Raw genomic sequence first — 22,118 nt, 5'->3', positions numbered from 1 at the left:
CCCCCTTTCAGGGCTATTTAGGTTCTCTCCTTCGGGTATTCATCAGATTTGGATTGAAAGACTCCAGCAGAAATCCTCTGCCTCCTCTACTTCGACTTGTCACTGAAGAAACTGCATCTGGACCCTCCAGGAACTCTACAAGCTGCAACAAAGAAGCAAGACACCTTCTGCAACATTGTATCTCCGGCTCCTGCCAGAAACTTCAACAGGTTCCCGGGTCGTGCATCCTCTGAGGACTGCCCGTCTTCAGCCTGCACCAGAAGAGCGAAGGAATCTCCCTTGGGATGAAGGAGTCACTCCCCTGCTTCTGCAGGCACCAACTGCAACGACGACCGGCTGCATGTATCCCCTCTTCTGCTGAGCTACGTGGATCATGCATCACAGGTGGTGGACTGAAGTGGTCCTGACCGTGCTTTCTTCCAACTGTCCAACTTTGGTGGAGGTCTTTTGCAGCTGCCAAGGCTTGTTGCCATCCTTCCTCCAAGTCCTTCGTGCATCTTGTAGCCCGGCCCCCAGCTCTTTTTACTGCGACGCACAGCTTCCTGTGTGGTTCTCCAGCTGCGTGGGAGCCTTTGTCGTAGTGCTATGTGGGCCTCTTCTGCACTTTCTTGTCCCCAAGCTGTGGGACTCCTGTGTGCGCTGCCTGGTGTTCTGTGGGCTCGCTTGGTCATTGAGGGCCCCCTCTGACTCACCCTCTTGGGTAGAGTCCTCCTGGTCCTCGTCAGCTCCATTTTCCGCTAACCCGAGCTTTGCATGTGCCAAAGCTTGTGGGCAGACTCCTACGATACAAATCCGACTGCAGTCCTCCATCCGGCGTGGGACATCACTTTCACCCTCCAGGAAGCCGACTTTGTCTTCTTAGGTGCAGTACTGACTTTTCTTCTCCAACACTGCTTCTCCTTTTGGACCTTCATCTGGGTTAGCAGGGGCTCCTGCTCTTCCTGGACTCTTCTGTGCTTCTTGGAATCGGTCCCCTTCTTCTACAGGTCTTTTTGTCCAGGAATCCCCCGTTGGTGTCTTGCTGTCTCTTCTGGGTTTTGCATAATTCTTCTTCGCATTTGTGTGTGTTCTGGAAAGTTACTGTGATTTACTCATGGTTTCCTTGTCACAGGGGTGGGTTGTGGTACTTACCTTTGGGCTTTTCTACTACTCCCAGCTCCCCTCTACACACTACACTTGGATAGGTAGGGGTCCGACTTTCGCATTCCACTTTCTTAGTATATGGTTTGTGCTCCCCCTAGGCCCATTTCGAACTATTGTGATTTTCACTAATGGCACTGTTTTCTTATTGGTTTTATGCCTATTTCTGCATATTAGTGTATATAATTGGTGTATTACATACCTCCTTAGGGAGTATAGTCTCTATGGTATTTTGTGCATTGTGACACCAAAATATTTTTGTAACACTGAGTGACTTCTTTCATGTGTTTAAGTACTGTGTGATTACAGTGGTATTGCATTAGCTTTGCATGTCTCCTAGCCTAGGCTGCTCATCCACAGGTACGTCTAGAGAGCCTGGCTTCTAGACACTGCCTACACTACACTAATAAGGGATGATTGAACCTGGTATAAGGTGTAAGTACCAGACACCAGGCCAGCCTCCTACAGTGAGTTGCTGGAGCGGGGGTACAGTGAGTTCATCACAAATGCAGGAAAGTACCTTGCAGGAGTAGTCTGTGCCCAGGAATACCTCGCTGCTAATTGTTTGCTGTTTCTGTGGGTCCTGGCGAAGCCCTCTAAGTTCGGACTCAGAAAGTTTTCTTGAAGTCAGATTTCCTTCAGCAGGGCAAAACTGCAAGCTTAGGCCTACCAGTGATCTGATGTAGATTGCTGCTGCTTTAACAGCAACCTCAGTCTCTATCAGTTCTTCAGGCACAACGTTAGTAAAATGTTTCTTAATCACTTGGTAGTAGGAGTACATTCTAACCGCATCCAAGGATTCAAGGACCTCAGAAACAACACTTGAGGGTTACGACTTACCCCAGCAGAAGCCACCAGTAGGGTCCAGGGCAGGCCTAGTGGAAACTGGTGAGTCGGGCTTCAGACAAGTGGGCTTCTTGCTGCTTTTGTCGCTGTCAGCTAACCGACTGTTGGAGTTTACTTCTTTGTCCTGGGTACAAGTGGGAGCAAGTCCATCCCTTAGGGTTCTGTTTTCCCCAAACTAGTTCTAATCTGAAGAAGGTGTCCAAGGGTCCCTCGTTTATGCCTGGCAGTAGCCTTTTGGGTGGCAGTGGCTCTTGGCCTCTCCCTAACAATAAGGAAATGTTCCCAGAAGAACCCAATTTTGCAGAAGTTCTTGTGTGTCCTACTGCAAAGAGGCCCTTCAATCGCCTCTCTACCTAAAGCCAACATGTCAGAACCTTTCCTCCCTTGTGCAGATCTCTGGTGCCCTCCCTAGTGGAGTGGCCAGGGAAATGAGCAAACCCTCCTCTGTGGTCACTCAAAGCCAATACTGATGGGCAGGCAGCTCATCTCCCAGTAAGATTGGTGCCTGACTGGCTAGTTAGACAAAAGGGTAGTAGGCCCAAATGTGAGCTACACCTGCCAGTGACAAGGTACTAATCCTTCCATGGTATGCAAAGGGCTGAACACAGCCCCAGACCATCCTTTTAGTGGAAAGCCAACTTCTCTTTACATCCAAGGTCTTGTCTCGATTCTAGTAGTCAATTCACACCGAATCATGCTCCTGAGTGACAGTTATAAGCTCAGAGAAATGGGCTTCTAGAGAACTTAGGCAGACTAAAGGTAACTTTTTGAAAGCACTTTCTGTGAAATATTTGTTACAAATCTGGCTTTACCAATTAATTAGATTTATAATAAATATTTTAAGAAGTCCTATAATTAACTTGTTATCTGGTACCTAGGCATAGATAGCATCATTAAACTTTAAGATTGTCTCCCAGTACTTTCCAATGTAACAGCTAACCACGCTACGGTGAAAATAGCTTTTAGCGAATTGTCACTGTAAGGACATTTTAACATTAAATTCTTACATGCCCTTTTTTTAAATAGCCCACAACGTGACCAATGGACAATTAAAGCCTACTCAGGTGTAACTTATTAATATTGAAAAGGAGGGTTTAAACTGATCAAAAGGGGTCATTTTTACAGGTTGAATTTGCAGTTTAAACCTGCACAGCCAGGTTGCTGGTGACAGACCTGCAGTCATGTTTTGCATTAACACTCTAACCATGGCACAATATTTATTGCAGTCCAATAGTGGCATATAACTTACAGGCCCTGGGTACACTGTTGTATCAAATACAAAGGACTGGTAAGTTAAAATCCCAATTAGGTATATACTATTCAACACATTTTTAGGGGGTCAGATCACATACCCTGCACACTGTTAACAGCTTGCAGAGTCCAAAAACAGGCAATAAAATCTAGTAAATAGTGGGAGTGCCCACACAAAAAGGGACATTTTCTTTCCTAATGGTTCTCTGTATCTTCCCAGTAAAGCTGCGCTGGCTGAATGTAAGACGTGGTACCATGACTTTCCTGCAGCAGGCCGTCCACATCAGAAACAAATGATAGAACTAGTTTCAAGAGACTTGGTGGCATGGTGTGAGGACAACTGTTAAGGGCTGTGTACACCGTGATTCTATTTGTACAAAAGCCAAAGCACCACATGGACCTGATGTGGGAATTCTTCAACCGCTGCTTACACCCAAACTCCTTTGGAATATGATCTCCTTTAAATTTATATTTGTGTTAGGTCCTTAAAAAACTATACACCAGTCTTGGTAGTTGTAAATTACTTTACTATGATGGAACATTTTATTCCGTTGAAAGCACTGCCTCCTGCAATTGAACTGGCTCGAGTCTTCATCGTTCTCACCTTTCGCCTGCATCGCCGACCTGAAGTCATTTTTACAATGAGAACTGCACAGTTCGCATCTGTTCTTCGAGTTGAATTAATAAAAAGAATAGGTACCAAGAACAAGAACTTCAAATCTCTGATTTGCCATCCAAACTGATGGTCAGAAAGAACAGTTAAAGCACTCGCTTGAATAATACCTGCTTTGATGCTTAGTACTGATAGTAGTCCCATCTCATTAACATGTGCATCCAGTATTCCAGATGTAGTCAGCAAAGCTCACTCAGTTTCGACTGAAAAACACCTGAGTAAGAAGTTTAGGAAATTATTAACTCCTGTGTCTTCCAAGGCCAGGTATAATACCTTGTGGCATGAAAGGGATATGATGTAGCTGAAAGATCATGGAAACCAGCAGATTCTAAGAACCCAGATTGGTTAGGAGATTCCATAAACAGCACCCATTAAAAGTGGGACCCCACAGTGTTTCCCAGGCGGGAGGGTTTTTGGGGAGCTGGGAGTGATGTCAGGATTTAGGCTTGATGACAGACCTTAGGGAGCTGGAGGTGCTAGACAAAGGGGAATTGGATACTGAAAAAGGAACACTAGACCATTAACTGTGTGTGACTCACCTCTTGGGTTGGGGTCATATCTGAGTCATAGGAGACAGATGACTACATGTTAGACCTTATGTACCTCCTTCGAGCATCCTTTTTCACTCTATCTTTACCTATTCCATATATTTTATACCCTAGTCTCACTGCTTTTTGTTTTTCTGCTGCTGTCACAGCACCCAAAGTGCAACCCACTTGGAGACAGTCACTTTCAGTACACCACTCACACTTCCAATGTCCGTTGTGGTCACTAAATCATGCATGCACTGCCTGTTTAACCCAATCCCAGCCGTACTCACCTTTCCTGAACCATAGCAATCACAGTGCCAAAGGCCAACAAATTGGCAGTGTGTACCCACTAAACATACATTTACATTTGCTAATAGGTTCACTAGCCTGTTGCACAAGTCTACATTTGTCTACATTCAATAAGCGGTCAAAACACAGCTTATTCCCTTGCATGCATCACAACCTGTATGTCAACACTGCTTGTTACCCCTACTGCATTGAACATATTCAAGTATCTATCGCTAACAAAATGCAATCCATAACACCTTGCTAACAGTCAGGTCTTGTGCATAAAGGAGACAGTAAAAATAGTATAAATGCCTTAATCAGCATTAAGGAGAAACTCCTTTCAGGTAGTGAAATGGTCTAAGTTGCATTTTGATTCTTCCATTCCTGGTTGCTGACTTCAATACTGTTGACAGCATTCTTCTGTCTCGACTGGAAATTACATTTTGTTTGGATCGTGCTGTTCTCTAAGGGTTTAGATCATACCTGTCTAACCAAACCCATCAGATGGCACCCATCTTGAAAGTACAGAAAATAACATTACTATACTTTCAAGATGACTGGCACTTGTGTCCCCGCTCTGCTTTCAAGATGATCTGTTCCCACTATTGTCTTTGCCAATGCCAGTGCATTTTAACACCACCCTGCTTTGGCAAAGCCAGTAGCAGTCAGTGTGGAGTGTGACAGGGAGGGAGGGAGAGGGAGAGGGAGAGGGAGAGGAAAATAAATAAATAAAATAACAACATCGAGCTACTGCAGTGTTTAGTGTTGAATAGCCAGAGGAGGGGTGGAAGGTGAGAGACGAGATGGAGGAGTTCGGGGGGGTAGGAGAAAGAGCCACAGGAACAAGCGGGCATGCACTCAGATGGAGTGCTGGATAAAAAAAGAAACAAAAAAAGAAATATTGTTCCAATGACATCAGCAGTGGAGCAATACAACTCATTCAATCAAAAGCAAGGGCAAAGAATGGAAAAAAGAGTATGCAACTAAGACAAGAAAGCCATCCAATTATAGGCAAAGGGGTCACCCAAACACCACTCTGTGTGGTATTGTATGCAATGCTGTCTACACCACACAGCTGAATCTCAATGTGGCAAAACCACAAAATGCATTTGAGTTACCTTTGAAGTGTTTTCAGGCATCACCCCTTCTCATCTATTTAACACATACATGGGTTTCCTTGCAAGAATCCTCCACAATTTATCACAAGTTTGCAATGGCACTGTAATATATCATACTTTTGAAGGAACAAGAAAACATATGATGTGTGCAAATGCCTCTCTGCTTGGATAGTGGGAAATGTAAGATCCCAATAATTGATTCTGAGACACTATACCATCATCTTTTGTGTGTTTGACATAATGTTTTATGTGGCCAGGTTTATGCCCAAACTGTGGATCCCTTTCTCACTGTGCCACTGGAACCAAGCGGCACCTGATTAAAGAGGCCCAATCAGGCCGAAACTGGTCTTAGATTAGGACTTGGCTTAGTAGCTCAGGATGAACTGTTCTGTTTGAGAAGATTCAAGACTGATTTGCATATTGCTGGGTCTATTCTAAGGTGGCATGGTGGGTGAAAGAGCGATGGGTTGTAGTTCTTAGCCTAGCGATTGCCAGTGGTTCAATGAATTGCAAGCATTCACAGTAGAGAATATGCCACTGCAGCTCCTTAGCAGGCAACAGCTAGAGTAAAGTAGATGTAGGCTTTCCCTAAACAGAGACCTCTTGGAGAGATACCTAAAAGAACAAGAAAAGTCATAGAAATTGATAGAAAAAATATTTGATAGGCATTGCTGAAATTACTGTCGCTTAATTCCTTGTGAGAGTGGAAAGACATTTATCTCACCATTTCCCTTTCCCTCTCTTTTCCTGTCATTTTTTTCTTTGATGTCTTGTTGATGACCGCACTAGAAGTGAATGTCAACTTTGGTTTGGCTGAAATTGTTGATATGAATCTTGGCTGAATCAGCACAATTATGAAATATGATTGATTAAACACAATGTTGGATTACAGTTGACTAGTTGCTTTGTATTGCTTTAATCTTATTTCACTTTCTCCATCCAGTAGGATTATCTGCATAAAGTTCTATAACAAGAGGTAATGTTTTATGTTTTTGAGGAAAATCCACATAATAAAACACTATGAAAGGGATCACACTCTGCTAAAACTTTACTGTCAGCATTTCAAGTGACAGTAAACCAGAAAAACTCAAAGTAAGACAGTTCCCATAGTAATCACAACATTAGTAGGAGGCAGTTTCTACCATACATCCTGATCGTTCTCTTTATGCATGCATGGCCAACAAACGTACAAGTATATTTGCATGTTATATGGACATCCACTAAGCTTTTTAGGATCGAACGCACAAGCCTCCACCCCTATTGTAATCTCTCTTTGGGCTTTTAACCAAGCCCATGTCACGCCTGTCACTTTCACCGGTTCGTGGGCTTGCCTTTTAAAATCTGCTTGATTTCATTAGTTAAAGGCATGCATATGTCATACCTTTTCCAGTGTTTAGTCCTCCTCGAGCGCACCTGCCAACTACTGAAAACATACGAGGCTCCATGTTTTCAGCCTGGTTTCTGCACTACTTTATCTTTTTATTTTCCACGTAGCGCCATCTCGCTGTGTTTTTACAAAGCGTGATCGCGCTCGTTTGTTTTCTGTCAACTTATGTGGCAAGAAAAGTCCAGTGAGGAATTTACAACGATAATAGCTCTAACTCGAGCAAATGCGAGACCCGTTGAATTGCAGATGCTTGTTATTTAATGTCCTAGGCATCACCATTGCCCTCTCAGGTACTCATGCGATCTGATCAGAGGGACATTACACTTTGAAACATGCAATGCAGAGTCGTGATCTGAGGGATATGAAAGCTATATTTACTATTAAACTGTATCCAGCTTCTTGTACGTCTACAACAATTTAGGTTGTTTGAGGAGCCAGACGAAGATTGTGCACTTTCTAACTGGTGACTACTTCCCAAGAAATGTAGCCAGTCTGTTACCCAACTGAGAACAGCAACATTTATTGCAGTTGTTATTTCTCATTTCTAGTTATTGCACAGTGTGCTTCCAATTGATGCAGTTCCTGGTTTATCTACTTAAATTATTTCGACTTTGAGATATAAATATCGTGAATGTATGCCTGAAGGTTTTCCTGACCTTTCAATCTTAAAATACGTGTATTGTCTATTAGGGTTATATTTAATGGACTGACCGCGTTCTTCATAGTATAGTTGCTTTAGAGATCTATTTAGTAATATTTTCTGAAATCATCTCATATGCAGTACAAAGCATTGTGTAAAAAGCATATGCTCTCACCTGACCTTGCCCTTGGCTCAACATATCTATTAGGTCATCAGTATATGAGATCTCATATACAGCCCTAGACTCCACTGTTTTCTGGTAGATTTTCAGCATCACTTCTAAATGTGTGCTGAGACCACCTCTCACTAGCATATTATATGCAGTTATCACCAGACAGTCACACATAATTGTATCTTAAAAATCTGGTGAGTCCACAGTAGGCCTGTATATGTTAACTAATTTCACTAGCACATCCCTTATCTTGACTTGCAGAATTAAAACTCTTCCTCCTTCGTAAGCTTTTGAGTAAAATCCAGGCTTTTATATAATGATATTGCGATTCCCCCCTTAAACTATGTATCTGATCAGGTGATATACCAATGAGTTGGACATTTTATTGAAAGGTCTTATGACCTGAGGGTCAATAATGTATTACCTGCAGCATAGCTGTATCTATTATGATGCACTTGAAGGTCGGAGATTGTCTTTCTAGCTATTTTTCCTTTGCTAAGGAAATGAACATTCCAGTAAAGGTTATCTCCTTACTAATTAGCATATCACATATTGATATTTTGAAGTCTGTGACCATTCTGTATCTGGCGATTATTTTGAGTACCTCATAGTACAGTAGACCAGTGATTCCCAACCTTTTGACTTCTGTGGACCCCCCTTAATCAGTACAGGAACCCGGGGACTCCCACTGAATCATTTTTGGAATCCGGGGACCACCCCCCCCCCCAAATGAGTCATTACTGAAAGCTGGGCACCTAATCTGTTAATATTATTAAATTTTCTGAGCAGTCACGGACCCCCTGAGGGGGCTTTGCGGACCCCCAGAGGTCCACGGAACACAGGTTGAGAACCACTGCAGTAGACCACTGATTCAAACCACAAGATAAACAGTCCGAGCTTCTACACAAAGTCCCTGCATCTGCCCATCCCTGAAACTCACAACTATCAATGCTATTCTCTTGCCAATTAAGAACTTTACATTACTAGTAACTAAATTTGCCAATGGTTTGTTCTACTCACAGGGGAAGTACAGATGCTACCCTACACTCCAAATCTAATTTAGTATATGATAAAAATGATGTTGTCTCTGAGCTTTTCACCTGCCTGCACACCACTACAGTATCTAAATATTAACCCTCAACTACCTATTAGGTGAGAAAGTGAGGCGAATCAATCAATCAGGATTTTTTAGAGCTCGTCTAAACACCCCGAGGGTATCCAGGCTCTAAGAACATTGCTGCTTTGGGGCTCAGTTGAATAGCCAGGTCTTGAGTCCTTTCCTCAAATCCAGAAGAGAGGATGAGGTCCATAGGTGAAGGAGGAGGTTTTTCTAGGATTTTGCTGCAAGGTGGGAGGAGCGTTCCCACTGTTGCTTCGGTAGATGCAGGGTGTGTGTATGCGAGGGAGGGGGAAGTGGAATGCAGGTGTCTGGAGGATTGGTGGAAGTTCAGGCGGTGGTTGATGTATGCTGGTCCTTGATTGTCAAGGGCTTTGTTGGTGTGGATCAGAATCCTAAATTGACATCTCTTCTGAATGGGGAGCCAGTGGAGATCCTTGAGGTGGGGGCTAGTGTGGGTTCTTTGTGGAGATCGAGGATGAGTCTGGCTATTGAATTCTGCATGGTCTGTAGTCTATTCAGAAGGTCTGTGGTGAATCCTATGTAGATTGTGTTTCTGTAGTCCAGCTGGCTGGTGATTAGGGCTTGAGTAACGGTTTGTCTGATGTTCATGGAATTTCAAGATCTTAAGGAGCGTGCGGATAGTGAGGAAGCAGGCGGTAGAGCTTCCGTCCAGGATGACGTCAAGGATACAAGTGCGGTCTATCAGAGTGAGCCCTAGTTTGAAAAGCCACCAGGAGTCTTTCCACGGGGACGTGTTGTTCCCGCAGATCAGCATTTCCGTTTCATCTGTATTGTTTTAGGAAGCTGTTTTTCATCTTTTCGGCGATGCCCATCTTGCACCTGCGGAAGTTGGACCTTGTGATGGAGGGCTCTACTGATAGTGGGAGGATGAGCTTTGTCATCCACGTAGAATTTGATATTCATTCCTTGAGTTCTAACGATGTTGACCAAGGGGGTCATATAGATGTTGAAGAGTGTAGGGCTGAAAGACAAGCCTTGAGGAACGCTGCAGAAAATGTTCTTGAGTTCTGAGGTGACAGGTGGTAGGTGAATTCTTTGGGTTCTTCCTGTGAGGAAGGAAACAATCCATTTGAGGGCATCTCATGGGATTCCAGTGTGATGAAGCCTCTTGATAAGTGTGTGGTGGGATACGGTGTCAAATGCTGCTGAGATATCGAGGAGGATCAGGGCTGCCACTTTTACCTGGTCAAGGAGGGCTCTGAGTCAGTGGCAGCGATCAGGGTGGTTTTGGTGCTGTGGTTGGTATCGAATCCAGATTGGAAAGAGTCCAGAAGATTGTTGTTCTCCAGGTGTTCCATGAGTTGGTGGTTGATTGCCTTTTCAAGGACTTTGGCAAGAAAGGGGAGCAGAGAGGCCAGCAGATGGTTTCTTGAGAAGTGGTTTGACCTCTGCGTGTTTCCATTCTTTGGGGAAGGTGGCCATGGTTATAGATGAGTTGAAAATTGTGGTGAGCTCGTTGTTGACCATCTTGATACAAATTATGAAAATGTATTGGGGACAGGGGTCAGTGGGTGCTCCTGAGTAAATGGATTTCATGATGGCTGTGGAGTTTTGTGTGATGAGCTCGTGCCAGGTGGTGAGCAGGTGGTCGGAGTTTGCATCAGGGTTTATATCCATGGGAGCAAGTAGGCTAAGGGTGTCAGTGGCGCTGGGTTGAGGCTTGTTAGAAATGGGGTCTCTGGTGGGCTGTCAATTTGCAATCTATCCAAACAGGGACCCTCACTCTAGTCAGGGTAGGGGAGATACACACCTACGATAACCCTTGCTCACCCCCTGGGTGGCTTGGCACAAGTAATCAGGTTTATCTAAGAAGCAATGTATAAAGTATTTGTACCAACACACATAGTAATACAGTGAAAATACTACAAAAGTGACACAACACCAGTGTAGAAAAACAGTCAATATTTATTTAAATCAAACAAGACCAAAATGACAAAAATCTAATATGCACAAAGTTATTAATTTTTAAAGTAAAACAAGTCTTTATCCATAGAAATCCATGGATGTGTTGTTTTTACACAGAGTACCTGGTTTGTGTCAAAAATAAAGCTGCAAGGGCGAGCGTGCGTCGGAAAAGTCAGTGATTGGTCAATTCCTTACTCACAAGTGAGGCCGTGCGTCTTTTCTTTTCTGGTTAGGTAGACAATGCACTGTTTTTCTCTTCCGCAGAAGAGCGATGCGTTCATTTCCATACAAGCAGCCTTGGGGGCGCACAGGTTCACAATGATTTTGATGCCCAGCAATGATGTGTGCGAAAATCCAGCGCACGGTGGTGAGGAGCCACGCTGTGTGGGTGATGCTTCGATTTTGGTCAGCCGTACACAGGTGTTGCTTCAATTTGCCAGCCACGATGCAGGAGGTGCATCAATTTTTCAGCCGTGAAGCAGGTGCTGTGTCATTTTTCTCCTGCACGGCTCCTGTGGCTCCACCAGCTTCTCCTGTCAAGGGCCCGGGGAATGGAGTAGGCACCACTTGGCAGGGTGTAGGAGTCTCAGCAGGAAAGTCCATGTGGTGGCAGAGGAAGTCTCTGATGGCCCTAAGACTTCAGAACAGGGGGCAAGCTAAGTACAAGCCCTTGGAGACACTTCACAAGCAGGAAAACACAGCAGAGTCCAGTCTTTATCCTCTCTCAGTCAGAAGCAGCAACTGCAGGCCAACCCAGCAAAGCACACTCACAAGCAAAGGGGCAGTACTCCTCCTTCACCTCTTCTACTTGGCAGAGGTTTTGGGTCCACTACTTATATTCCTTTCTGCCTTTGAAGTAGGCAAACTTCAAAGGAAAGTCTCAAGATCCTGCCTTGCCCAGGCCTGCCCTCCGACATACACTAGGAGATTGGAGACTGCATTGTGTGAAGACAGGCATAGCCCTCTCAGGTGTAAGTGTCAGTTCCTCCCTCCTCACTCTAGCCCAGGAGACTCTTCACGATATGCAAGCTACACCCCAGCTCCCTTTGTGTCACTGTCTAGAGGGAATTCACAAACAGCCGATCTGTCAGTCTGACCCAGACGTGAATTCCACAGGCAGGCAGAGGCACAGAATGGTTAAGCAAGAAAATGTCAACTTTCTCATAGTGGCATTTTCAAACTGGCAATAAAAAAATCTACTTTACCAAAAGATGTCTTTTTAAATTGAGAGACCCCCAAACTCCCGATCTCTATCTGCTCCCAATAGGAAACTGCACTTGAAAGATATTTAAAGGCAGTCCCCATGTTGACCTATGAGACGGATAGGCCTTACAACAGTGAACCCGAATATGCCAGTATTTCACTGTCCGGACATGTAAAACACATCAGTACATGTCCTACCTTCAGCATACACTGCACCCTGCCCATCGGGCTACCAAGGGCCTACCTTAGGGGTACCTTACATGTACACAAAGGGAAGGTTTGGGCTTGGCAAGTGGGTATACTTGCCAAGTCTAATTGGCAGTTTACAACTGCATGCACAGACATTACAGTGGAAGGTCTGAGCCATGTTTACAGGGCTACTCATGTGGGTGGCACAATCAGTGCTTCAGGCCCACTAGTAACATTTGATTTACATGCCCTGGGCACCTCTAGTGCACTTTACTAGGGACTTACTAGTAGATCAGACATGCCAATCATGGAAAAGCCAATTACATATACAGTTTACATAGAGAGCACTTGCACTTTAGCACTGGTCAGCAGTGGTAAAATGCCCAGTGTACCAAAAACTAGCATAGACAAAGTCCAGCACACAGTCACAACAACATAGGAAGCAGACTCAAAAAAGACAGGGGAGACTATGCCTGAAATTTAAGAGGTAGACTCAGAGAATGCAAGAGTAATATTTGGTGCTCATGCCAGAGGGTCCCTGTTCAACATTAGGTTCTTCCCTCTCTGGCTTTTTGAGCTTTTTTTCCTATTTTTATTTAGGTGTGTATTTGCTTTTACAACTGAAAGCCTGAAACAAATAACCTTTTCTCTTTATATTACATTTTTTGTCAGGTTGCAGTATGAAATATATGTCATGCTTATTCAATCTTTTCTTCACTGCGGTGAGCACCTTTCTAGCCTCCTAGCTGCAACTGTAAAATCTGCATATTTATATATGCCTATTCATTTGATCAATGCTCCCTTTTCCCTAATGAACCACAGCATTTTGTCCCTGTCTCTGAAATTCTAGAAGCTGATTTGTAGGCCTTGGAGCCTCACCACCCCACTTGTGGATACTGCTGCAAGTGATCTGTATAGTTTTCTGTTTTCCAGGCAATTTTGACAACATGGTATTGATAGTACATCTCCATGTTGCCATTGTTGATCAATTCCAGTCCCACTCCCCAGCAATTCTGACATTGTTAGGACACAAGTTTACTTTCAGATCCTCATTTTCACCTTGTTGATTTGAGCCAAAAGTGGGGCCGTGGCCGGAGGGGGCGGGCAACTCCACTAGCTGGAGTGCCCTGGGGTGCTGTAACAAAGGGGGTGAGCCTTTGAGGCTCACCGCCAGGTGTTACAGTTCCTGCAGGGGGAGGTGAGAAGCACCTCCACCCAGTACAGGCTTTGTTACTAGCCACAGAGTGACAAAGGCACTCTCCCCATGTGGCCAGCAACATGTCTGGTGTGTGGCAGGATGCTAAAACTATTCAGCCCACACTGGAAGTCGGGTATGGTTTCAGGGGGCATACCAAACTTCCCAGTTTTCAGTGTAGCCATTATGGTGCTGTGGAGTTTGTGTCTGACAGACTCCCAGACCATATACTCTTATGGCTACCCTGCACTTACAATGTATAAGGTTTTGCTTAGACACTGTAGGGGCATAGTGCTCATGCACCTATGCCCTCACCTATGGTATAGTGCACCCTGCCTTAGGGCTGTAAGGCCTGCTAGAGGGGGTGACTTATCTATGCCATAGGCAGTGTGAGTTTGGCATGGCACCCTGAGGGGAGTGCCATGTCGACTTAGTCATTTTCTCCCCACCAGCACACACAAGCTGGCAAGCAGTGTGTCTTTGCTGAGTGAGGGGTCCCCAGGGTGGCATAAGACATGCTGCAGCCCTTAGAGACCTTCCCTGGCATCAGGGCCCTTGGTACCAGGGGTACCAGTTACAAGGGACTTACCTGGATGCCAGGGTGTGCCAATTGTGGAAACATAGGTACAGGTTAGGGCAAGAACACTGGTGCTGGGGCCTGATTAGCAGGCCTCAGCACACTTTAAAACCATAACTTGGCATCAGCAAAGGCAAAAAGTCAGGGGGTAACCATGCCAAGAAGGCATTTCCTTACAACATGTCAGAAATTTGCTGTGTAGTTCCATATCATCTGTCATGAAGAATCAATTTCAGGGCAAGCATGTGTGTATGTACAGGTACATTTCCAACGTTAGCAACAATGCACTATGACAGAGACTATTGAAACATGTTATAGCTGATTTATCAAAAACAGGTAGTTGAACAAGAAATGGAGGGATTGATTAAAAAAAAAAAGGGTGGGGTGAGCAGGGCCAAACTATAGGCAGTGGGATCCTAGAGTCAGTGTTATGTAGTTCCCCGCGGAGATTAATGTTTACTCATCAACAGATTCAGTGGTTTCATCAGTAAGCGTGACACTGATGGTGGCGCTGGAACGCAATCAGGTGTGTGGTAGGTAGGGAAGTAGTTAGGATATTTGTAATGTGTATGATGAGATATGTGATGGCTGGATCTCCATCTCAGTTGCAGCATTTCTTGGTGATAACATACTCAGGTGCACTGGAATTGCAGGAATGGGTGTATGAAGGTCTACCAGGATTGTGTCCCAATCAGTGGCTATTGAGTATTTGCGTATGTCCGAGATTGTTCTCTTGGCAGAGGGCGGTATCTTCTGCCTGGACCCAGATAGGCAGGGATTGTAGCCATGCTTCTTACCTCTGGGGTCAGGTGAACGCCACCTGTGAGTAATGAGTCTTTTAACTAGTATGAGACATAGGTCTAGAAAATGGGAGGTAGCTCTGTGTTCCAATAGAGAGGCCTCGCAGGTGAGTGGGACAATCCTATTTACACAGTGTAACAGTCGGCATATCACCATGTTCCAATGATGATATAGGTGGGAACATGTCTAGGATCAGCGTTTATCAAGAGACAGTTGTGGGCATTCGGCATCAGTGAGTGTGATGTTGAAATGTATAAATCAGAAGCGTGTATTATGCAGGTCACACACTGGTCCCTCTAACACGGAGGTCCACTGTCTATCTGTGCAGAGCATCTTTCTATCTGTCTCCCAGCGATCCCTGAGAGTTACGAGCGGGAGTGAGGCATGATGGCGCACCCAATCTGCTAGCAGCGCACCAAATGCCTACCTCTGCTGCACACACGTGTATTGTAGAGTGAGGTGTGTGGGAGGCTCCTGGGTTAGGTCTCCCCAGGTCTGTCTCAGTGTGCCAATAAGAGGTCAATAGAGTAGGAAACCACCAGGGGGCAAGCCAGTATCTTCCATCAGGGCTTGGTATTGAAAGAGTGCACCATTTTCATAAAGATCACCCAGGGTATGAACTGCTGTGGTGTGCCAAGGTAGCAGTTCTCCTAGTTTAGTGGCAAGGGGGCCTCGCTGTGTCCCTAGTAGGGCAATGGACAGAGTGTCAGGAGTCAATGCTCTAGTGAGGTATAATTATGTGCGGTAGCAGCGGTAATCCACCTTCAGTAGTACGAGCTGGGGCGTAGCAGGTTTGGCTCATGGGTGGAACAAGTGCAGGATTTTTGGAAGAGTCCAGACAGAATATGCCCTAGCAGTGTCCGATAGTTGGAAGGAAGACAGCCAGCACACCACCTGCTGTAGTTGGGCTGCTAAATAGTAGTGTTCCAGGGTAGGAATTGCCAGGCATCCTTGATTTGTTGGTCTGTAAAGTTTAGAGAGGGGTACTCTGCAGCGGGAGATGTTCCAAATATTGTCCCAAATAGTGCATTCAAAATACAGAAAAAATTAAGCAGCGATGTACAAAGGGAGATTGACAAAAAAGTATAAAAGGTGAGGCAATGCGACCATCTTAGGTAGTGCCACTCTTCCTACTACTGACAAAGGGAGCGACTTCCAGAATGTAATCTGGGATTTGAGAGAGATAATCGTTTGTGATACTTCCCATTGAATAAGTCAATGTCTGTGTGGTAAATGTGGATACCAAGGTACCTTAAAGTGTTTGGCTGCCAGCCTAGGGAAAGGACTGCAGGGAGTGGGCCGCGGTTGAGCATAGTGGGTGCTAGCGGGAAAATGCAGGACTTGGACCAATTAACTTGTAACCAGGATAAAGACGCATAAGTAGTGAAAGTGTCCATTATTGTTATGGAGATTTGGGAGAGATCTCTTAAATATATGAGGAGATTGTCCCCATAGAAGGACATAGAATGAGTTCTGTCTCCCATGGGAATGCCCTAATCGGTGCCCTGCACTGACAAGGCAATAGCCAGGGGCTCCATATCCAAAGCAAAGTGAAGGGGGACAGGGGACATAACTGCCTCGTGCACCTCTCTATTTTGATAGGGTCAGAGATACGGGGCCTGTTTTTATTCTGGCTGTTGGTGAAGTATATAGTAGTCGCACCAGTTGAATGAACTGAGGACCTAATCCTAACTGCAGCTGGATCCAGAGAATGGGCCACTCCAGGTAATCAAATGCTTTCTCTAAGTCAAGTACTAAGCATCCTGCCCTGGGCCAATGTAGTGGTGCATATTTAGAATACGTAAAATGCACCACAGATTAAGGGATGTAGAGCGAGTTGGCACTAATCTATTCTGGTCTGTGCCTACCAGTGCAGGGACCAGGGGTACCAAACGGTCTGCTATGATTTTGGCTAAAATTTTATAGTCATAGTTTAACAGCACCAGATGTCTATAGGAATGAAGAATGGTTGGGTCTTCATGTGTTTTAGGCAGCAAGATTAGTAAGGCATCTCAGAGTGTGTCAGGTAGCCATGTCATGGTAAAGGCCTCCTCGTAGAGCGTGTGCAAGTGGGTGGTGCCATCTGTGCTGCATTCACTTTATAAAACTCAGCTGGCAACCTGCCTGGGCCAGGGGTTTTCCCAGCCTCAAGTGCTCAGATTGCTTTGTGAACCTGGGTCAAGGTAATGGGTTTGTCTAATTCTTTTTTTATTTTTTGGTCTGGGGTAATCTGAGGGCTGGGCCTCCCAGAGAGAAACAATTCAGTATTGCCAGGGAAGGATGACGTGGTAGACTGGTATAGTGTTGTGTAGTGGGAATGGAACGCCTCTTGAATTTCGCACTGTGTGTAATGTAGCAGGCCGGCAGTTGAGTGTAACGCTGCAATAGAGTGTCGGGACTAATCTTGGTAGATTAGCCAGGCAAGAGGTGAACCTGCTTTAACTACTGTTGTGTGCACTTTGTCAGAGTCTGCTGCATAGCTTAAGCATTGTAGCCTTTCAAGGAGCCCTAAGTGATTTTTTTTTATGTCTTAGCAAGTAGCAGCTAGTTATTTGAGTTGTGTATTGCCACGTTTTCAAGCTGCAGCAGTGTCTGTCCTACAACAAGTATGTCCCTGTCTAATTGCTTGCATATATTCCAAGTCAGGCCCAGGCAGTGTCCACGGAGGGTCACCTTGAAGGCATCCCATTCCATGGAACATGTACTAGTAGTGCCTTCATTAAGATCAAAGTAATCGCTAATCATTTGACTAACAGAGGTCTGAAATGCAGGGTCTTCAAGCGCAGTGGGCTGCAGACGCCACGTAGGGATAGAGGTATGGCCAGCATGTCAGTTTAGTTGAAGTTATTGGGGATTGTGGTCCTTGTGTGTGCAGCCTAGATTGTCAGTTTGTGTTATAACCTGAGTAATATCTGCTGTACAGACCAGTCTGTCGATGTGCACATATAGCCCAGGCTGAGCAAAGTAAAAGGAATATATCCTGGAGGAGACATTGCGGAAACCCCAGACATCCAGTAGGTTCCAATTATGCAGCCAGATTGCAAGAGAGAGGGCATTAGAAGAGACAGCAGTTTGGGCAGTGGGGGTAATGAGTGGTCCAGTTTTGTCTCTAAAACGCTATTAAAGTCGCCTCCTAGCGGCCAGGGGAGCCCACTCCAGTGGATAGTTCATCTGTGAAGCTGCATAAAAAGGGAGACTGATCAGTGTTGGGGGCATAGATACTGCAGATGTGTAGGTGTGTGCCGTCCAGCCTTCCCTTGATTAACACATAAGGTCCCTCCGTATCTGCAACCTCTTGTTCCATCACAACCGGGACCCTAGAGCAGACCCGTATTAGGACCCCGTGGGCATAGGATTGTTTGTAGAGTAAACCTGATCTGCCTCATTTTGCTAAGTTTGTCAGGCCCCAATTACAACCCTGGCAGTTGGTGTTAAAGTGGCGGTGACACCGCCAACAGGCCGGCGGTAAAATAAATTAGATCACGACCACGGAGGAGACCGCCAACATAGACAGCCACTTTAACACTCCGACCACCATGGCGGTAGCAACAAACACCCCAGCGGTCACAGCCAACAGACAGGCGGAAGACAATGTACCGCCCACACTATTATGAGAGGCCAATCTGCCAGCTTTTCCGGTGCGGTACCAATGACATCGAAAGCACAGCGGAAACAGTACATCGAAGGGGAACTACTCACCTTCCGACGCTCCACGAAGAACCAGGACGCCATGGAGCCTAATTGCAGATCCTCCCCATGTTGGTGTACCTTCTTATACACCAGGAAGTAGAAAGGCGGCGGCGGCGACTACGGTGAGTACTGCACCTAGCACACAGGGGAGGGGAGGAGGGAAAAGCGAGTGACACACACATGCAGCACCCAACCCCCCCACCCTCACCCACATCACCATACACAACAGAACATCCAACAACATCACTGATACACCCCGTCACCCCCTGGAAGAACGCAAGGACAAAAGGAAATTAATCTAACCAGTGTTATATTGGAACATTCAGAAATAGCAAGAGAAAAACAAAAATCAGTATATACAAAAGTTCACATTATATACACAAGGCCGTACATTGTCCCTTGTAAATGTCCGTGGACCAGTGGACCCAAAAAGCATGGGCGAAGCCCACACATGACACCTGCCTCAAAACAGAGAGAACACAGCAGGGGCATCAGGTCGAAAAAACACAGGCACCCAGGGGGAAGGGTAGCGGGGGCACCTCAGCCAGAAGATGGTACGACGCCACTGCTCGAGGGGGCTACATGCCCACAGCGATGTCTCGGGAGTACAAAGCCACAGTCTCTGAAAGTGGGTGGTTTGCCCACTGCTTGGTGCTGGGGAGTGCAAAGCCACAGTCTCTCAAGTGGGAGGTTTGCCCACTGCTTGGTCCTGGGGAGTGCAAAGCCACAGTCTCTCAAGTGGGTGGTTTGCCCAAGGCTTGGTCCGGGGGAGTTCAAAGCCACAGTCTCTCAAGTGGTTGGTTTGCCCACTACTTTGTCCTGGGGACTGCAAAGCCACAGTCTCTCAAGTGGGTGGTTTGCCCACTGCTTGGTCCTGGGGAGTGCAAAGCCACAGTCTCTCAAATCGGTGACATGTTCCAATGGTTCTGGTGGGGGCATTGTGCCCAGAGTGCTTGATCCTCCCAAGGATAGGGGGAGTGGATGCATCTCTCCACTGGTTCTGGAGGGGACATTGTGCCCAGAGTGCTTGATCCTGCCAAGGATAGGGGGAGTGGATGCATCTCTCTACTGGTTCTGGAGGGATGTGTGCCCAGTGATGCTGCACCTGGGGTGTGGCAGTTAACATCCTCCCACCTGGGTGTCTGAGCCACGAGATGTACATGGAACAGGTAGCATGATACTCCATGGAGGCAGAGACACCCTCCATCCTGCGGCTACGTAGGCTGCCAACTGCTGGTGGTGCCAGTGCTGATGATGGTGCCTCATGTGGCGTGTCCAGGACGCCACCTGCAGCCTCGGGCAGCTGCCAACAGGTGATGCTGCTGACGTCCAAGATAGTAGTACCGGCTGGGCACGTGGCGCTGCAGATGGTGGTGCAGGTGGCGGTGGCTGCGGTGGAGATGCTGTTGGTGCTGGCCATCGTGCAGGTGTCTGTTGTGGTGGAGGGAGACACCATGCCTTCTCCGGCAGCCTCGGATGTCTGATTCTTGGGGAGGATGCTGCAGACTGACATTGTGGCAGCGGCAGTGCAGGTGGCGGTCGTTGCGGCGGTGATGACTGTGGTACAGGTCGCTGGCATCCCTGAGGAAATGGTGGTCACCAGCCGCTCACCAGGAGGCATCTAGCCCTGAGGTGACTTGCCCTTTGTCTTGTGTCCCTTCCCCACCTTGGCAGTCGCTGCTGGGACCTTAGCACTGTCCTCTCTGTGTTTGGGTGATGCATCTTTCCCCTGCTGGAAGCCGACCCCTTTTTGACCTTGGCAGATGGCAGAATCAGGTGGTCCGCCACATCTGTAGGTGGCACACTGGCAGCTCAGACGGGTGCCCCCTTTGATCCACCCAGACTTGCACAGATCACAGCAGATGCAGATGTGGTGGCTGAGGTGCTGGGCTGGCATCTAGACATCCTGGCCTTAGGGGACGAACGGGGGGTGTAGGGAAGAGGTTAAGGTTAGCTAGGAAAAGTTTTTTAGACACTGGGACGGGAAGATGGAGGGGGTGTGGGAGTGGAGGAAGAGGTAGTGATTGTAGGAGGTATACGTATGCTGAGTTTGGATGAAGGTGCATGGGCTGGAGGCTGTTGTGAGGTGGATGGTTGTTGTGTGGGTGTGTGCCTGCGTTTGTGTACTTCGGGAGGAGGGGTGACAGACACACTGGGAGAGGACACGGGACGTGTGAATGGTAGTGGGGGTTATGATTGCACATGAGCAGTGTATTGTGATGGGGGTGCTGGTGATGGAGGCAGTGGCTGGTGATGTAGTGAATGCAGGTGTGAGTGGAGACGAGACTGGGAGGGAGGTGGAAGAGGGGGACACAGTGGAGGAAGTGGATGTTGGTATGTGTGCATGGATATGGTGCTTGTGTGAGTGCCTGTGTGATGTGTGGTGCTTACGTTTTCCTGAGCCACTTTTGTCTGTTGATGTGTGTGCATGCTGTTCTGACGGTGTGCTTGGGATAGGCTGAGCTAGAGGGGATTGGGTCGGGGTAGTGAAAGTTTGCAGGGGGAGGCTGGACACAGGGACAATGGCTGCAATCAGTGCTGAGGCCAGAGCCTGAAATGCTCTCTGTTGGGCCGCCACACCAGAATGAATGCCCTTCAGGTATGTGTTTGTTGCAAATGCCTCTCGACACCCTGGATGGCATTCAGAATGGTTGACGGCCCAACAGTGAGGGATCTCAGGAGGTCAATAGCCTCCTCACTGAGGGCAGCAGGGCTGACTGGGGCAGGGCCTGAGGTGCCTTGGGCGAAGGAGATGCACACCCTCCTGGGTGAGTGGGCACGGGAAACACACTGAGGGTCTGCTGGGAGGGCGGTGCTGGTAAGGGGGGTGGCGGCTGTACCTGTAGTTGGGGTGGGCACAGAAGTGTCTGCCACCGCCAGGGAGCTTCCATCAGATGAGTCGCTGTCGCTGGTATCCACTCCTGTCCCCGTCGTGGAGCTCCCCTCACCCTCCGTCTCACTGGTGCCTTCACCCTCGGTGGATTCACCCTCATGGGCCATGTGGGATGCAGCTCCCTCCGTTGCCAGTGCCTCTGCTCCTACACCAGATGATGCTAATGCACACAAGGACAGGGTGACAAAACAAGAAGGGAGGAAAGACAAGCGGACACACATGGTCAATGCCAGCAACACCACTACTGTTGACGGACACAACACACACTGAGCTGCCCTACGCACTAGGCCTTGCCCAACCTGTCACTATGGTAGTCACTAGCCCATGGGGTACAATGCCTAACACAAGCACATGCACACCTGACACCCACTGGATCCTGCACACTAGTAGCTGCCCAATTGTACCATTGGGGTAGGGGTGCTTCTGAGCCTGCAAACAAGGGACATACCCTGGCATGACCGCCCTGGCCTAGGGGCACC

General features: G+C 46.9%; 1 protein-coding gene across 4 annotated transcripts in view; it reads left to right on the top strand.

Moving 5' to 3' along the window:
- The window catches only part of YTHDC2 (YTH N6-methyladenosine RNA binding protein C2), a 999,369-nt gene that overhangs the window by 508,291 nt on the left and 468,960 nt on the right, over window positions 1–22,118 (top strand). The window lies entirely within an intron of this gene.

Source organism: Pleurodeles waltl, chromosome 1_1 (assembly GCF_031143425.1).
Source record: "Pleurodeles waltl isolate 20211129_DDA chromosome 1_1, aPleWal1.hap1.20221129, whole genome shotgun sequence".
Classification (NCBI taxonomy): Eukaryota; Metazoa; Chordata; class Amphibia; order Caudata; family Salamandridae; genus Pleurodeles; species Pleurodeles waltl.
This window is presented reverse-complemented; position numbering and strand designations above follow the sequence as displayed.